The sequence below is a fragment of the Choristoneura fumiferana genome, chromosome 24 (genome assembly GCF_025370935.1).
Source record: "Choristoneura fumiferana chromosome 24, NRCan_CFum_1, whole genome shotgun sequence".
NCBI classification, from domain to species: Eukaryota; Metazoa; Arthropoda; class Insecta; order Lepidoptera; family Tortricidae; genus Choristoneura; species Choristoneura fumiferana.
In genome coordinates this window covers 1,974,863-1,992,255 of record NC_133495.1, presented here as the reverse complement: position 1 = coordinate 1,992,255, position 17,393 = coordinate 1,974,863, and the positions used below count along the sequence as shown (strand labels likewise).

Sequence of the window (17,393 nt, the reverse complement as noted above, 5' to 3'; positions counted from 1 at the left end):
AAAATCTATAAAAACATTATCTGTCATGTCGACTCCGGTGGTATAGCGTACATACATCTGGCCTGTCTGCATCAACTTCAACGAAAAGTTTGACAGAAATGCTGCCAAGCACCACTTCAGGAAGTAGATTCTTTAAACGTACACAATCGGAAGATTTTCAAAAAATATCAGGCGCAAATTTTTTCTTCAAAAATCTGTGCCGTCTTAACAATTTTATAATAAAGATAGTTTAACAAATGCTCTTTAAACAGAGTTACTGGTGGAAAAACAAATATCTTCTAAAAGATAAAAAAAGTATTAACGAATTATAATGGATAACAGAAACCTGCCTGTGACGCGCCGTTTTTCTTTACTTTTATAAGTAATTGACAATGAAAACCCAGTGAGCAAAATTAAAAAAAAAAAAACAGCGGAGACCGTATATTCCTTTGATTAGGAGTGAATTTCAATCAATCAAGTACCTATGGGGAGACAGTATAAAAAATCTATAAAAACATTATCTGTCATGTCGACTCCGGTGGTATAGCGTACATACATCTGGCCTGTCTGCATCAACTTCAACGAAAAGTTTGAACGAAATCAGCTGCAAAACACAAATTCGGGAAGTAGATTCTTTCAAATTGTATAATCGGAAGATCTTTTTTTTATGGAGACCTGTCTTTAACGCGCCGTTTTTCTTTACTTTTAGGTTATGGTCAATGGAAACCCCGTGAGCAAAACTTAAAAAAGCACAGCGGAGACCGTATGTTCATTTGATTAGGAGTGAATTTTACTCAATCAAGTCTGGGGAGACAGTAAAAAAAACCTATAAGTAAAAACATTCTGTCATGTCGACTCCGGTAGTATAACGTACTAACATCCGGCCCGCTTGCATCAACTTCAGCGAAAAGTTTGATCGAAATCAGCTGCAAAGCACAAATTCGGGAAGTAGACTCTTTCAAAGTGTATAATCCGAAGATCTTTCTTTTATGGAAACCATACATAATAATAATATACACAATAATCGATAGAGAAAAAATAACGGGCGTTAATTTTTTTTAAAAAATCTGTGCCCTCTTGACAATTGTATAACAAATAAAGTTTAAAAAAAAAAACTTTTTAAACAGAGTCACTGGTCGAAAAACAAATGTAAGTTCTAAAAGATAAGAAAAGTATTTACGAATTATTATGGATAACAGAAACCTGTCTTTAACGCGCCTTTTTTCTTTACTTTTAGGTCATGGTCAACGGAAACCCCGTGAGCAAAACTTAAAAAAAAAACACAGCGGAGACCGTATATTCTTTCGATTAGCAGTGAATTTACTCATTCAAGTCTGGGGAGACAGTACAAAAAATCTATAAAAACATGATCTGTCATGTCGACTACGGTGGTATAGCGTACATACATCCGGCCCGTTTGCATCAACTTCAGCGAAAAGTGAACGAAATCAACTGCAAAGCACAAATTCGGGAATTAGATTCCTTAAAAGTGTATTACCGAAAGACTTGAAAAAAATATCGGGCGCAAATTCTTTCTTCGAAAATTTGTGCCCTCTTAACAATTTTATATAAAAGAGTTTAAAAAATTATCTTTAAACAGTCACTGGTTGAAAAACAAATGTAACTTCTAAAAGAAAGAAAAAAAGTATTTACGAATTATTATGGATATCAGAAACCTGTCTTAAAAGCGCCGTTTTTCTCTACTTTTAGGTCATGCTCAATGGAAACCCTGTGAGCAAAACTTAAAAAAAACAGCGGAGACCATATATTCTTTTGATTAGCAGTGAATTTCACTCAATCAAGTCTGGGGAGACAGTATAAAAAAAAAATAAGTAACAGGTCATTACTAGGGTGACCTGTCGTTTTGCCGAGTTTCATTACGCCTATTAGTCGTTTCGCCGAGTAGTCGGTAGAAAGAATAGCGAATCCCTATTAGCGATAAGCAGATTTACGTTTAGTGGATTGTTTGTTTCGTAATTGTGTTTACCGGATGCTTTTGAGGTTCAACAACGAAAAAATTAATATATTATGCTTTGTAAAAAAAATAAGGTGCGTGAATCCATCGCACCAGTGCAGCAAATATTTTAAAGTGAATTACTAAACCAATCTGATGTCTCTGAAAGCAGCATTAGTAATCTTTTCACCCCAGAATTTTCGGCATGCAACAGTACATTATATCGAGCAAAGTAGCGCTATCTTGATGTGTCAAAATCAAAAATTCAAAATATTGACGAAACCTATTTACCTTAAGTTTTTGCCGATGTTTTTTTTATTTACGAAGGTACCAAATCGGACAAAATTTTAGTATTTGCAACTCGTTTGTAAAAGTAACGAAAAAAAAGCGTACCCGTATGTACTCGTTACTATAACAAGTGGTACCCGTTACTATCGTATCGTTATGTTACTCCTTACTTTTGATAACTAATAACATACATAGTATAGAGCAAGATCAACAAATCGAGACGTATTAAGCCGGGGTCCCACGGCCTGATTTCTCACAGGTCAGACAGACCGCGCCAGGCCAGACCAACAGGCCGTGGGCACCGTCGCATCCGATGAGGCCTGAGGTATTATAGATAGATATTTTTGTTATCCAATTCAAATGATTTTGTACCATATCACAAGCTTTTATTTACTTCTCAATAAAAATATTGAACACAGTTGAAGAAAAAATTAGACTACATATTTTAAAACCAGAAACATTTTCTTTAAAATAATACGATATGTGGACACAACTCCAACGTTGACAGAGCAAAAACATTTTTATCAATTTTGAAACGCGAACACCTAAATTCTCAAGAACGCGACACAACAGAGGCTATATGTGTAAAGTATTCAAATATATTTCACCTTCCAGGTGATAGGCTAACGACAACTAACGTGTAGAGGTGGACATTATTTAACGTCACCGGTTACAGTAACCAGTGACGGGACGAGTCACCGAATCACTGGTTTCACGTCAAGCGACAAAGTGGTGATTTTTGTAACGAGCTTCTTTTGTGGTGATGCGAGTTTCGTTTCAACGTCATAGACTTCACGAACGGAACGAAACGAATGGCATGGTTTCACGTTTCACTCAAGCGACAAGTGGTGATTTTCATAACGAGTTACTTTGTTTGTGGTGATGCGATTTTCGTTTCAACGTTATAGTCGTAACGAACGGAACGAATAGCATGGAATGGAGTAAAAATTATAGCCGCTTTCCCTTACCGCTGTAAGTTTGGTTGGCGCCTTATATGAATTTAAATATTATTTGTATTACTGTAAGGTATAAATTAGGTTGAAGGAAGAATACTACTATATTAATTAAAAAATAACATAAAGTATCAGTTACAGTTACAGAACTTACAGTTTAAATTAGCCATCATGAAGTAATTGATATGACTACAGCCAAAAATCATACTTGTGATAAAAACGTCATAGCTCAATAGATAATCAACAATTACGTTAAATACTCAGTTACAGTGACAGTCACAAAAAGCGTCACCGCACCGCGACCGTACAATGAAAGAAACTGGTTACTAAAATCACTGGTTTTGGGGTTTGTTTCGTTTTGCTCAAATCACGTAACGACCCATGCCTACTAACGTGTATGAACAATCAATACAATTAAAGCCAAATGTAACTCCTATTTATTCTAAGCCATACAGATGACCACAAAGTTCAAAAGTAGAAATAGATTATAAACAAGTTCGCAAAAACTACAGGTGACATAATCGAAGAGGCTAGTAGTGAATGGTTCAGTCCTATACTTAGTACCTAAGAAAGCAGATCAAACTGGTAACAAGGGATGGCGTTTAGTAATAGATTATCGTTTATTTATTTAATCGTATGGCATACATTTGAAACAGGTTTATAATATACAGGTACATACACACAAAGTTACAAAAAACAATAACGATACAACATGCTAGATGTCAACATAGAATGTTTTAGATTATACTTAGTTAAATGATACTCCTATGTTAAATGGTATTATTCGTGATAGACTTTTACTTTCTTTAAATTAAAAAGTAGACTTTCACGAATAATTATTGCAGTAGACACATTAACTTATACATTAAGAACAATTTTAATAGACCACATTTGTAACTTCATTCAATTTTTTTTTAAATAATCGAGAAAAATTAACGAAAATGCAACGTTGCCAGCTCAGCAGGTTTGAAGTTGAAAATTTTGCAAATATATCACTGTATCGAAAAATCGTCTTGACAATCTGTAATGATTTTAAAAGACCTATCTATACAATGCTGCTGGGCACAGGTCTCCTCTCAGAATGAGAGGGCCTGGGCCGTAGTTGCGACGCATGCCCATTGCCCAGTGCGGATTGGGAGCATCACACACACACCATTAAATTTCTTCGTCGGTATGTGCTCGAGGAAAATTTCAAATGAAATTTCACGTTTGAATTCCACGATCCTCTGCTTCAGAAGCCATAATAGGTCAAACCACTAGGCCTGGCCACCACAGTTTCCATCTTTCATCTGTAGGGTTCCTCCCATGGCGAAACTACAAGGGTAACGTTTTTTCCATTTTTCCATTTTGGATACGGGACCCTAAAACGATGCCAATCCTTTTTACAATATTACAATAATATGAAACTCCATACCCTTACTGAACGGGAATAAAAAGCGACATTACTAATAAATTAAACAAATGACTTATGCAGGTAAAAGGACTGCATTAAACAGCTTCTTCTCATTTATTAACGAAGTTAAATAAAAGTGTACGGCAAGTCAAGAACCTGAAGCGTGAAATTATCAGGCTAAGAAAAAGAGGACTGAATTTTAAATCCGACTGGAAAACGCCCAGAAAATAAGCGAAAATGTGGCATTCAAGACAATAACACGAAATATGTCAAATCCTGCCAATATTTTTACCAGGATGCAGTATAGGGAGGGCTCGAAGAAACCAAAGGGACATCGGTTTCCAATTGACAACAACCTTACGCTGTCAATTTTTAAAAGGAGCAGGAAATGCTATTCGTTAGCAAGACAATTCGCACTGCCTTCAAAATCTACATTAAAAACGCTGCTTTCTACCGTGCATTTAACAACAGGAATAAACACAATAATTTTTGAAAAAAATAAAAACACTGACAGGGATGAGTAATGATAAATAGCTATGCACTGTTTGACGAAATGTCTATAAACCCACAAATTCACTACGATTCTTCGAAAGATAAACTATATAAAGGGCTTTTCATGCAATGAACAAAAAATTGCTGACCACGGGTTGGTCTTTATGATAAAAGGCATTAAATTTCATTGATTTCTTATTTCACCTCCCGAATTTCTGATCCACAGTTGGCAACCCTAGTCTTACCTTTGAAAATTTACTTAAAAAACTGATGAATGGATCTCACGGTTTACATTCACATAAACACCACTTTTTCACTTCATTCCATTCACGGGACACATACGAGGACGTGTGTGTGATGAGGCCTGCCTGTTTGTCCGTTTATACCATTCTTTTTAACTCGTATTTACTTGAACAAATAATATAATACTCGTATTTACTTTGTGTTATTGTTGGAAATGATAACTTAGCCTCATCGATACGAGAATACTCCTAGGGTTGCCAGACGGTATCCAAAGGGAGGACATGTCCTCCTTTTTCACATTTTGTCCTCCCGTCCTCCTTTACCTACCGTATATGGAGGACGTGGTATGGTTCAGGTATAATAAATGCCGTTGCAGGTCCATCAAATACCTCAAAGAATTCCCGCAAGGAGACTACAGTAGGGCAATCCAAAATGACAGCCAAAAAATCATATCGGAAGCCGAAGATTCGATGGAGAGCGAAGAAGAGATACAACCACCGTCGAAGAAGAGCAAGAAGTGACGTTCCAAAAGAAAAGAGAATCAACCTCGGACAGCGAGGAGGAGAAACGCCAAGCACAAAGTCAGGACTTCAGCTCCTTGCTCGACGATATCCCTTCATGGTCAACTGATCCCACATAAAATTCATCCCGCGGGCTGAATGGCCCCTTTTGATTTTTTTTCGTGGGTGACTCGAGCCATTGCCTCGACAACTCATCCCACGGGCTCAGTTGACCACTCTCTGCCGTTTTATGGTCAATTCAGCTTCGCTCTCGTGGTTACAGGAGTGTACCTTTTATTCAAGTTTGCACTTCTATTTCGACCCAACTTACCCCATTTTACGGTAATTACGGGGGGATTCCCCTTATTCAAGTTCCTTTCGCATTAATGTAAAGAGGTTGCGTAACATTGTTAGTTATTATTATTACTGGCTTGCAATATCTTATTACTTATCACTCTTAATATGTCAGTAGTGTCATACTGACTTCGATTTGAGTCTTGGTTACAAATATTGCGTGCTCGATTAATCGTCTCTAAGTTATCGCTTTTTAGAATAAAATGCAGCCATACCCGTACAAACCGTGCTCCCCATCATCTAGTTCAGATGCAATTGATTTTATTACTTAACAAAGAGGCGGCCGAATAATGATACGTGCTGGGTATAGTCACCGCGTTAAGAGAAAGAATAAAGACGACACTATCCTATGGCGTTGTGTAGAAAGTAAGTGCTATGCTGTAGTAAAGACAATTAATGAAACAAGTTCCGTTATCATTAGCGAAACTCCTCATAATCATGAGGCTAACTATGCTACTTGCGAAATAAAAAAGCACATGAACACCATTAACGAAAAAGTCGCCCATGACTTAACCTGTGGCACAGATTTGTGAGGATGTTACCGGCAAGATTCAAGATGCCGGTTTAGATAAAGTGACCAAAATTTCCTCTTTTGAAAATGTGAAAAAAAAATTATACCGGAAACGGTACAAGGCATTAGGCATAAAAAATATAAGTTATAAACGGGCTGTTGATGTTGTAATACCCAACAAATTTAAAAACATGTTGATTGCTGACTACACGGAAAAGAATACCAGGATTTTAGTATTCTCATGCCCAGAATTAAAAACTTGGCTATCGAAGGGTAAGATGTTTTACATAGACGGGACCTTTAAATCATGCCAAAGGATTTTTTACCAGCTTGTGACGCTACACGTCGACCTCGGTAGCGATAGAGAAAACATAAAAGTGGTACCAATATTATACGCGTTATTGCCAAATAAGAACAAACAAACATACAGCTTACTATTTAGACTCATAAAAAGTCAAGCAACGAATTGGAATCCCATCAATATTAGTGGCTTTTGAAAAATCGCTCATGTCAGCAATTATAGATACATGTCCAGGTGTAGCGATCCAAGGATGCTACTACCATTTCACGAAATGCCTCTGGAGAAAGGCGAGGCAATGTGGCCTACAGAAGACTAGACTGGGCAAGGTCCATATCAAGCGACTATCTGCCTTGGCACATTTGCCTTTTGAGGAATTACTCGACGCGTGGCTGTTCGCCTTAGATAAAGGACCGAAAACAAAAATTGCAAAATCTTTTAACGAATACTTCTATAAAACATGGATGGACCCAAAATCGATTTATTTTGGCCGGTGGACATGTCATAATCAAGTAAACCGCACAAATAATGCTATCGAGGGGTGGCACAGCAAGGTTAATAAACTTTTGAAACCGAAACCGAACATTATTCAACTTCTTGTAATAATGCAACGGATGATGAAAAACGATGTAGAAAAAATAAGAAAAAATGAATTTTCTAAAAGAAAAAGCGAAATAATGGAAGTGATTGATCACATTTCTGAAACAGTGTTGGACTTAAAAAACAAAAAATTAGCCTCGATTTCTGTATCGAACATTTAAGAATGTAGGTAGCTTCTTTTTTCTTCAAGCAAGCTTAATAGGCACTAATTTCCATGTTTTTTTTTAAATTTGCATTTAGGATTTACTTCATTTTGATGTACTGTCGTGGAAATTAAATATTTGTTTCATGTACCCGTGTTTATTACCCTTTATCGTAAGGGTTATTCCAGTCCAGAAAAGCTTACGTCCCATTAGTGCTGAATTTCATCACATTACCTTTTTAATACTTACCTTCCTCATGAATCAGTCTAGTGACAACCATGAAGCCGGTAGGGTGAGTAAACCCTTAAGCCTCGGATAGGGGTCAACTAAACTCGCGGGCTCAGACAACTCATACCTAATAGAGAGTGGTAAACTGAGCCCGCGGGTTGAGTAGACCTGTAAGTGGGATAAGTGGTTAACTGGGCCTGTAGGCTCAGTTGGGTCGAGTCACCCACGAAAAAAATCAAAAGGGGCCATTCAGCCCGCGGGATGAATTTTATGTGGGATCAGTTGACCATGAAGGGGACGATATTGTACAAGCGCACTCGTTGACGATGGCTACATCCAAAATCTCACAGAGTATCTGTGTACAGGATCAAGACGAGTCCATTACTTTAAAGTCGCCGGGGATATCTGGAAAGTGGGTGATGAAATTCGACATCTATCCTTACGAGAATCAAAGTGTTGGCACTGTTGACAGCTCAACTGCGTTTCGTTTTATGCGGCGTACTTTGAGGTTAGGAAAGGGTATATTATTTTACTAAATCCTTTCAGTTCTCTTTCTTATTTTGTGTTACAGGTTCACTACATCTGAGCTGGAGTTCTTTCAAGATGAATCTAGGATTTTTTAGGCATCCTACGGAATCCGTAATACGGATCGTCCACTTTTTAATTTGATGGTTTATGTAGTTACATGAGATGAGTGAAACGATGGCTGTAGTATCGGTTATTCTTTAAGTCTATGGCTCTCAGTTGTTGGAGGCGTTTATTTAGGTTTGTGAGTCACAATTGTGACTGGTTATTTTATAAAAAAGGGGTTTAGAATAATAACTACTATTTTAAGGATTCCTTTTATTGTGTTGTTCGTATGACACCTTATTTTATTTTCACTAGTCTCGCTCACTTTTGTAGGTGTTTATTGCTAATACTATTTTATTTGTCGGGGATTCCGCCACCATCTTTTTTTTTTACTGCTGTACTAACGAAAACATCTCAAAACCAATAGTTGCTAGAAAAAGTGGCTAAAAAGTTTAGCTACAAGTTAAAAAAAATTGTAGCTGCCTGACATCATAAAATTGCTAAATCTAGCTATATAAAGTGGCTAAGTTGGCAACACTGATCGAAGGAAGCAAACTTGCGCTGTCACGGTGCGTTCAACTAGACACCGCACGATCGAGGATAACTAAAACTGTTTATATTTAATATTTTTCCAGAAGCATTTTGAAACAGTCAGCAAGCCAGAGAATTTTAAAGCCAACACGATTGCAGAAGAACATTTTGGATCCCATAACTGATACAGATTTGCACCCTAGGCCGTTTCTTGGTTATATGCTTGAAACAGAAATAAGTGTTTAGTTATAACTTCTAATGTACAAAGTTTTATATAGCAAATACATTAATTTGATGTAATTCATTAAATTAGGCGTGTATCCGCCAATAACATCGATTCTTGTTGCAAATCATAATCATGGCGGCCATTTGTTTTATTTAGGTTTTTGTGGCATGGGTTGACATTGATCGCACATAAGGGTTTACTTTGATCACTGATCAATGACACCCCACGAAATATAGGTGTTTTATATTGTTTAGATAATTGATGGTTTTCTTAACGGTTTTTAAACTGATTTGTGTTTTATTGTTTTAGAATAATGCCTCGAACATACAAGAAACGGTTAGGTTCCCGAGCATATCGGAGCTATAACGAAAAAATGCTGAACCGGGCTGTGACAGAAGTGGTCGAAGGCAGGCTGTCGATACGCCAAGCATCCGAACATTATGGTATACCATATGGCACTTTATTTAACAAGTATCATGGTAAATATGGAAAAAACCTGGAGCTCAAACAGTTTTTTCTCACAGTGAAGAAATTAGAATTTTAGAATCAGCAGCAAAAAGCGCAGAGTGGGGATTTCCCTTGTCACTTCTGGATTTGCGTATGTTTGCAAAAATGCTATTAGATAAACAAGGGCGATCAGTGGCAAAGTTTACTAACAATCTTCCTGGTGTTGACTGGGCTTATTCCCTGCTCAAGAGACACAACTCAGGATACTCTCAAAGAGTAGCCACAAATATCAAAAAATCAAGAGCTGCTGTATCTCGAGAATCGCTTACTCAATACTTCGACAACCTTGAAGAAGTAATTAAAGATGTTCCGCCGGCAAACATCTTTAACTACGACGAAACCAATATGAGCGATGACCCCGGAAAAAAGATTGGCCTCTATAAACGGGGAGTAAAGTACCCGGAAAAAGCTATGAATTTTTCGAAAAGCTCTACCACCGTCATGGTACCTATGTGGTTCGGCAGATGGCGTTCTTCTGCCCCCGTACATTATTTACAAAAGTGTACATTTATATGACACCTGGAAAGAGAGAGCACCCTCTGGTTCACCATGTTGTGATCGACCATGTTGTTCGCAAGGTTCTCGATTTAATCGAACTACTAGTGGCTGAATTGATGGTCCTACTTTCAGAGATTGGTTTACGACTTCATTTTTACCACATGCAAAGCGGTTACCCGGACGGAAAGTGCTGATAGGTGACAACCTTTCGTCCCATTTAGATGAAGAAGTGTTGAGGCAATGCAGTGAAAATGAAATTGATTTCGTGTGCCTTGTTCCAAACTCAACACATTTGACCCAACCTCTTGACGTAGCTTTCTTCCGGCCTATGAAAACAGCTTGGCGTCAAATCTTAACAAATTGGAAAATCCAAAATCCCTGGCTTTCAACTGTTCCGAAAGACACCTTTCTTTATCTCCTAACGAAAGCGTTGAAAAGGATGGATGAGGCAAAACCGAAACCTAACTCAGTTTTTTTTTTAGATTACTTCGGGAATCAAACGCAACATGATGAGTGCTTTTTATGCTACAGGAATTCATCCTTTTAATAAAAACAAAGTCTTAGACCGACTCCCAAGAGAAAGTTTGGATGAAAACGAAGTAGAATCCACTTTGACCAACTTTTTAAAAGACTCACGATATGGTAACAGCTCTAATGAACCCGCTCGAAAAAAGAAGCGATTGGATGTCGCACCTGGTAAAAGCATTGCTACCCACAACGCTAATGTAGCAATTAGTTCACCTCAGCCAGGAACAAGTAATGAAAATGGTAATGACACACCACTGAGTCCTGAGCATCATCCGATTGACACGAACCAATCAGACCTCAGTGAAAAAACTACAAATCAAACAGGAGTTCCCTGGCCCTGGGCAGCATCCTATTGACAGAAATCAACTCGAGTCGATTGAAGAGACCACAAGCGAGGCATTAATTAATCGTGAGCTGGAAAGCAATGGATCGGGTAATTTAGCTGAATAAGAGGACGAAACAACAGAATGCACAGTTGGAAGATTTGTTCTAGTAAAGTTTTTGACTGCTCGTGGCAAACAAACATATAAATATGTTTGCCAAATTATACAGACAGATCCTTTGTTGATTGAAGGCTACAAGTCGTTGTCGTCATAAACAATTAAATGGTTTCCCCCTCTGTAGCCCCATAGTAGGCGCGCATACAGTTAACATTCATAGAATGAGTCCATCGCATACGGCGCACTACACCACCGGTTGACTCGGTGCTGGTGTCGGGCGCCGTGGCGAACTCGTCGCCCGACGACGATGCCGAGGAGCTGGGCTGGGCGGCGCGGGCGGAGGTGATAGTCGTGCACGTTGCGTGGCCGCTCTTGTTCGGCGTCTTGTTAACATAATTTTGTTTATGACGATTGAGTACATTCGAGTGAATGTCTGTGTCATGTCATGTCATGCCAGTTATTTGTTGTGGTTAGAATTATTAATTAAGAAATTACATAAATACTCCAGAGACAATCACCTCTGCAAATCCTGCAACGATTTTTTTAGCGTTGCACGCAGACCAAAGAATGGACAAATGGCAACATATTAACGTAATATCCTGACGTCTTAAGATTGTTTACAAGTAAGAACATTGACCCAGCCACCTGTTTAGGGTTTGCACAAAGTAGTTTTTGGTATGAATTTTTAAAGGTCTATAACTTGAAAACGGGAACATATATTTCCATAGTTTCTATGGGGAAAATATAGTGCTAAGGTTGAACTATCTGCCAGTTCCGCAAAGGTCCCTCGTCGAAATCCACCAATCCATTGTCAGCATTAAAAACAAAAGTTAGAAAAAATGTTCGTGGAATGTGCAATTCAAAAAGAAGAATAGCTACTTGTCAAAAAAGAGGTTTAATAGAAAACAAACAGTTCAACGGAAAAATCTTGAACTACTGCTTGAAATAAACCAGAAGGCTAGGAAGATTAGGAATATGAAAACTTTTTATTAGAGAAAATAGGAAGCGTAGAGCTACTTTACATGAAGTGCTTACTCTTCATAGGACTCGATTTTGTCGCTGAACATTTTAGTACAGTCAAGGTCATAAATATCTGTACAATCAGTACAATCGCACATAAATAGTCGACAGGTAGAACAATATTTTCGATCCTACAGTCCGATCGATACGCATTTCTGAGAACACGTTATCTACGAAATAAAATAAAAAAACTTGAAATTATGTTATAGACGTAAGTATATATTAATAATTGAATTCAGTCATTTTATTATCAAATATTTCAGTGGATATAAATTGGAGCTATAGGAACGATCTAGAAATGACAACGCGAGAAAACCTTGTATGGTATGAAGTAAAACTATTAAATTGGAAATTTAGAAAACTGACTTCTGCAATCCTGAATAAAGCCACCACCACCCCTTGGAGTGTAACTTATCCATTAAAGAAAATAATTTGTAAAATCTATTCATAAATGACGTGAAACACAATTGAATTGAGAACCTCCTCTTTTTGAAGTCGGTTAAAATCTAAAATAGTGTAAGAAGCGAGAGGCTGGCATAAACAAATGACATGTCAATGATGTCACGACCAAAATGAAAGAGACAAATATATTATAATGACAGTGCTGTACATTTTTCGGTGATTGTCATCAGTCTAAATTCTAAATTGGTCCGGTCATGGTCTAACAAATCACTAAGACGATACCTACTACGTCCAACAACTTTTGGAAGTTTAATGTCCAGCCACTTTTGGGAGTCTACTGTTCAGCCACTGAAAATATAATGTCCGGCCACTTTTGGAAATACACTGTCCAGCAACTTTTGGAAGTTTACTGTATAGCTACTTTTGGAAACTTATAATGTAAATGGAATTTTGTTTGTAACTATGTTAGTAACTTATGTATGTGTCTAGTATCTTTTGTAACGTTATTTTGTTCGGCAAGTTTCGTTGCTGACTGTACATATAAGTTTATAGTTTATTAGACCCATAATGCTTTTAGCTTTAGCTATTGTTTCTGCATTGTAATCGTTGCTAGTTAAAATCTTTAGTACGCACCAGATTTGGGGCAGTTGCAAAGCTTTAACGACTCTCGCTTTAGAAGCCCATCCAGTGTAGGCGTGTTTCTTTAAATATTTTTTTAAATGTTTCATTAAAATTTCCTATCTGATGGAAGAACTATTAGAAAACACAAATATCTTCTGATTTTTTCTAAAAAATGTGATTATGTCGGGTATTTCATGTTCATTAGTTTGAACTTTTGAGTCAAGTTTGGTGTCGTTATCATGTTACTGGATGATGCCCAATTCATTCCCCATACCAGTTTTTTAGGATTCCGTAGCAAATTATGACGTAATACTTAAAATAATAAACTTTAAGTAGTAACGAAATGCAAACAAACCCTCATATTTACATATTTTGTTATATTAAAGTTGGCTTATAAAAAATACTGTCCAAAAGCCCATTTAATGCAGATTCTAAAAACATTAACAGTAAATATAAATTTGACTATTTTCAATGTAAAATAAAATATTCAAAGTACCGCGACGTGCGTCAGCGCAGTGCAGGGGACGGCAAAAAGACCCGAAAAACAAGTAATACTAACAAAAGAAACCAGCCAAGTGCGCGTCTCACTCGCGCACCGAGCGCTCCATACAAATTTTTATTTATCCCATCCCATCTTAACTGGTACTGGTAGGACCCCGTTAAGTTAACACACAAACTTTCTCCTATATAATATTAGTGTGATTTTTAATCATCTTCAATTTATAAACAAAATTAGGTAACATTGTTAAAAATAAACACAAATAATAACCTCCGCAATTACATAACTCAGTATACATTAGAGCTGGCGTTTGAAGTGATTGCACCTGGAACTGCAAGATTTCACGCACCAACATCTTATTAATTCTAGGCATGCTTGAGCAGCCATATGACTTTGGGTCCACAGTGGCACACAAGTTTCTGCTTCTTTCTGCCAATCCCATTCAGATGGGCAAGAAATATTTTGAGTCTTCTTTAGGCACTGCCCCGAAATATAAACAGCCTGTAAAACTGCCCTTAAGGTATGTTGTTTGAGGGCAGCTTCTGTAGGATATTCGATTTGCCTGTCCCTTTTTGTAAACAAATGCTTGCAACACTCATTTATTGCCACAGAGGGTCATGATCTGAAAAACAAATAAACTAATAAAAAAAAGGAAGTTCTGGACAACTATACAAAAAAAAGGAAGTTATGGATAAAAGTATCTTTTAAGGGGCTGTTTCACCATCCATTGATTAGTGTTAACTGACGGTTAAATGTGATGCTGTCTCCGTCTATTCGAACAAAACAAATAGGGACGGCATCACATTTAACCATCAGTTAACACTAATCAATGGATGGTGAAACAGCCCCTAAGTAAATATCCTTTTCTTACCTGTCATACATTGCAATTACAAATTTTTGAATTTCAGTTCAGTCTGTATATTCCCCTCTGTAAAGTGCTTCAAACCCTCATGTCACATTTGAATATCCTTTCCATGCCTTAAATGCGATTTTTTTGCCCCTTCTGTTAAAGTATGAGGTTGTGTCACATCCGGTAAAATAATGGAATAAGGGCACAAAGTGTGTTCTTTCAGGACCTGAAACAATAAAGAAAATCATTTCTTTAGTATAAAATGTTATTGTGAATCTTGTCAAAAAATTGATTTAATTAGTCCCTTAGTGAATAGCTTCATGTTAAGGTGTCAAATTTCAAGTCCATGCCATTAACCGTTGAAGAGTTCCGTCCTGCGGAAACGATCCTGGCCAGACTACCAAGATGTCACTACCAGATTATTGTATTGTCTCGCAATTTACATAAGTTAGCCAAATTTCAAGACAATCTGACTACTGGAAGTTGGTCGAATTTAACTTGCAAAGTCAAAGGTAAAAAGGAAACCTCTAAATTTTTTTTTATTACTGGCGGCCCTTGGGCCAATGGGTATACAAGTTGATGAATTCAATACGTTACATGAAGGTCATAATTGAAACCAGAGGGGCTAATACGAAAGTAGCAAAACGAAATTCGTATCGCACCGTCCCTTTCACTCGCGTATTAAAGGACATAAGCTTCAGCGGGACGGCAACATACGAAGTTTTGAGTTTTGCACTTTGTGGAGTAGGACCAGTCTTGACTACGATCGACCGGTCCGCGTATCCAAAAATACAATCTCCTTCTACCCCTTGTCTGACGCCGAGTGACAAAAAAAGTGATGACAACGATCGTTTAACCTCAAACTGACCTTTTCCATGTTTTCACTACATTATTCTGAAAACGATAAGTTTACGAATCTATTACAAACATTATTCCACCGACACTTTTTTCACTTCACAATAAACATATTTTTTTTAAATTTACTAACAAAATACAAATGAAAATAAGGAAAATAATATATGCTGCACATGCTGTCGGGTCGGGGGGTGACACGCAAAGAGTATGAATGAGTACCTACATAGTAAGTGACACGTCAATCTTTCTAGGTCCGGATAACACCGACTTGGAAATACCGACTCTTCGTTTAGAAGCCCATAGAAGCTAATGTCATTTTATATGGGCTTATACGAAAAAGCAAAGTCGGTATTTCCATTACGGTATTATTCGGGCTGGAAAAGAGTGTCACCCCGTGCCGTCAAAGGAGGGCTACTCTGAAATTCGCAAATCAAAGTTCGTGTCGTGCGATCCTTCTGACACTTATACTATTTAATACGAGAGTAAGAGGGACGGTACGATACAAACTTCGATTTTCGAATTTTGGAGTAAGCCCTCTGGCTGGAGGGATTAGCTAGCTACAATCAAACAGAATATAACCACTACGTTTTAACCTCTCCGGTGGCGAATGCACTAGTCCCAAAACGCACTATTAGTCAATACAGTACACTCTAATTTCGAAAGCCACTCTTCTCATAAGAAACTAGGCCCAAAACACCATATTTCCAAAAAGGCTCATTCTCGATTTACACGAGAACCATTGAGAACTAGTCCCAAAATACACCTTTCCCAAAATATCCCAAATTGTGTTCACCTGTAGGTGGCGTAATACTTCATTCTCATAATGTATTGTTCTCAAAACACTAGTTCCAAAATACCCTAATTTTTTTCTTTTATATATACTTATTCAATTAAACTTAAAAGAAATTACTTATTCATCGTTATCAAAATCATTCATGAATTGTTTTATTTTATCCACTTATCGATAACAATCAATTATCATTTTCAAGTAGTTACACGATCTTTTATTATCTGACGTGAGACATTAAATAAATGTTAGATTTTATTATTTCATACACGATAGTTTTAGTATTTTATTACAGTTTATTCGTGCAAATAATGAATCTCTAGCGGTTTTATCTCTTACGACACCGACGTTCTATAAGGAGTGAAGTCGTCGCATACTTAAGTATGGAAGCGTTTAAACTTAATACTTTTAATATTTCTAGTTTTATTTTAAAAAAAGTTATTAATGTAATTTTACTCAATAGTTAACGCAGTTATTGAAATTTTCTGATATCAGATATATTTACGTACGGAACTATCGCCTGGCTACACTTAACGATTACTTCCTGTATATAGCTCAAAATAATATTTCAATAAAAACTGTTTTTGCAAAAATAGTCTTGGCGTCAAACGGGTAACGGTTACGGCTGAAAGCAATTTCAAAGTCATTCGAAAATAAAAGAAAAAAAATAGGGTATTTTGGAACTAGTGTTTTGAGAACTATGCATTAGGAGAATGAAGTGTTACGCCACCTACAGGTGAACACAATTTGGGGTATTTTGGGAAAGGTGTATTTTGGGACTAGTTCTCAATGGTTCTCGTGTAAATCGAGAATGAGCCTTTTTGGAAATATGGTGTTTTGGGCCTAGTTTCTTATGAGAAGAGGGGCTTTCGAAATTAGAGTGTATTGACTAATAGTGCGTTTTGGGACTAGTGCATTCGCCACCGGAAAGCCTACAGCGTGAACACAATTTTGGGTATTTTGGGAAAGGTGTATTTTGGGACTAGTTCTCAATGGTTTTCGTGTAAATCGAGAATGAGCCTTTTTGGAAATATGGTGTTTTGGTCCTAGTTTCTTATGAGAAGAGGGGCTTTCGAAATTAGAGTGTATTGACTAATAGTGCGTTTTGGGACTAGTGCATTCG

The 17,393-nt window shown here is 37.2% G+C and overlaps 1 long non-coding RNA gene across 1 annotated transcript; it reads right to left on the bottom strand.

Annotated features, from left to right (window-relative positions):
- Positions 1–12,829: 12,829 nt before the first annotated feature.
- LOC141441535 (uncharacterized) lies at positions 12,830–15,697 on the bottom strand. Its single transcript, XR_012452810.1, has 3 exons — positions 15,497–15,697; positions 14,650–14,854; positions 12,830–14,400 (listed from the first exon to the last, which is right to left on the bottom strand). It is a non-coding gene; the product is annotated as an uncharacterized lncRNA (long non-coding RNA).
- Positions 15,698–17,393: the final 1,696 nt, after the last annotated feature.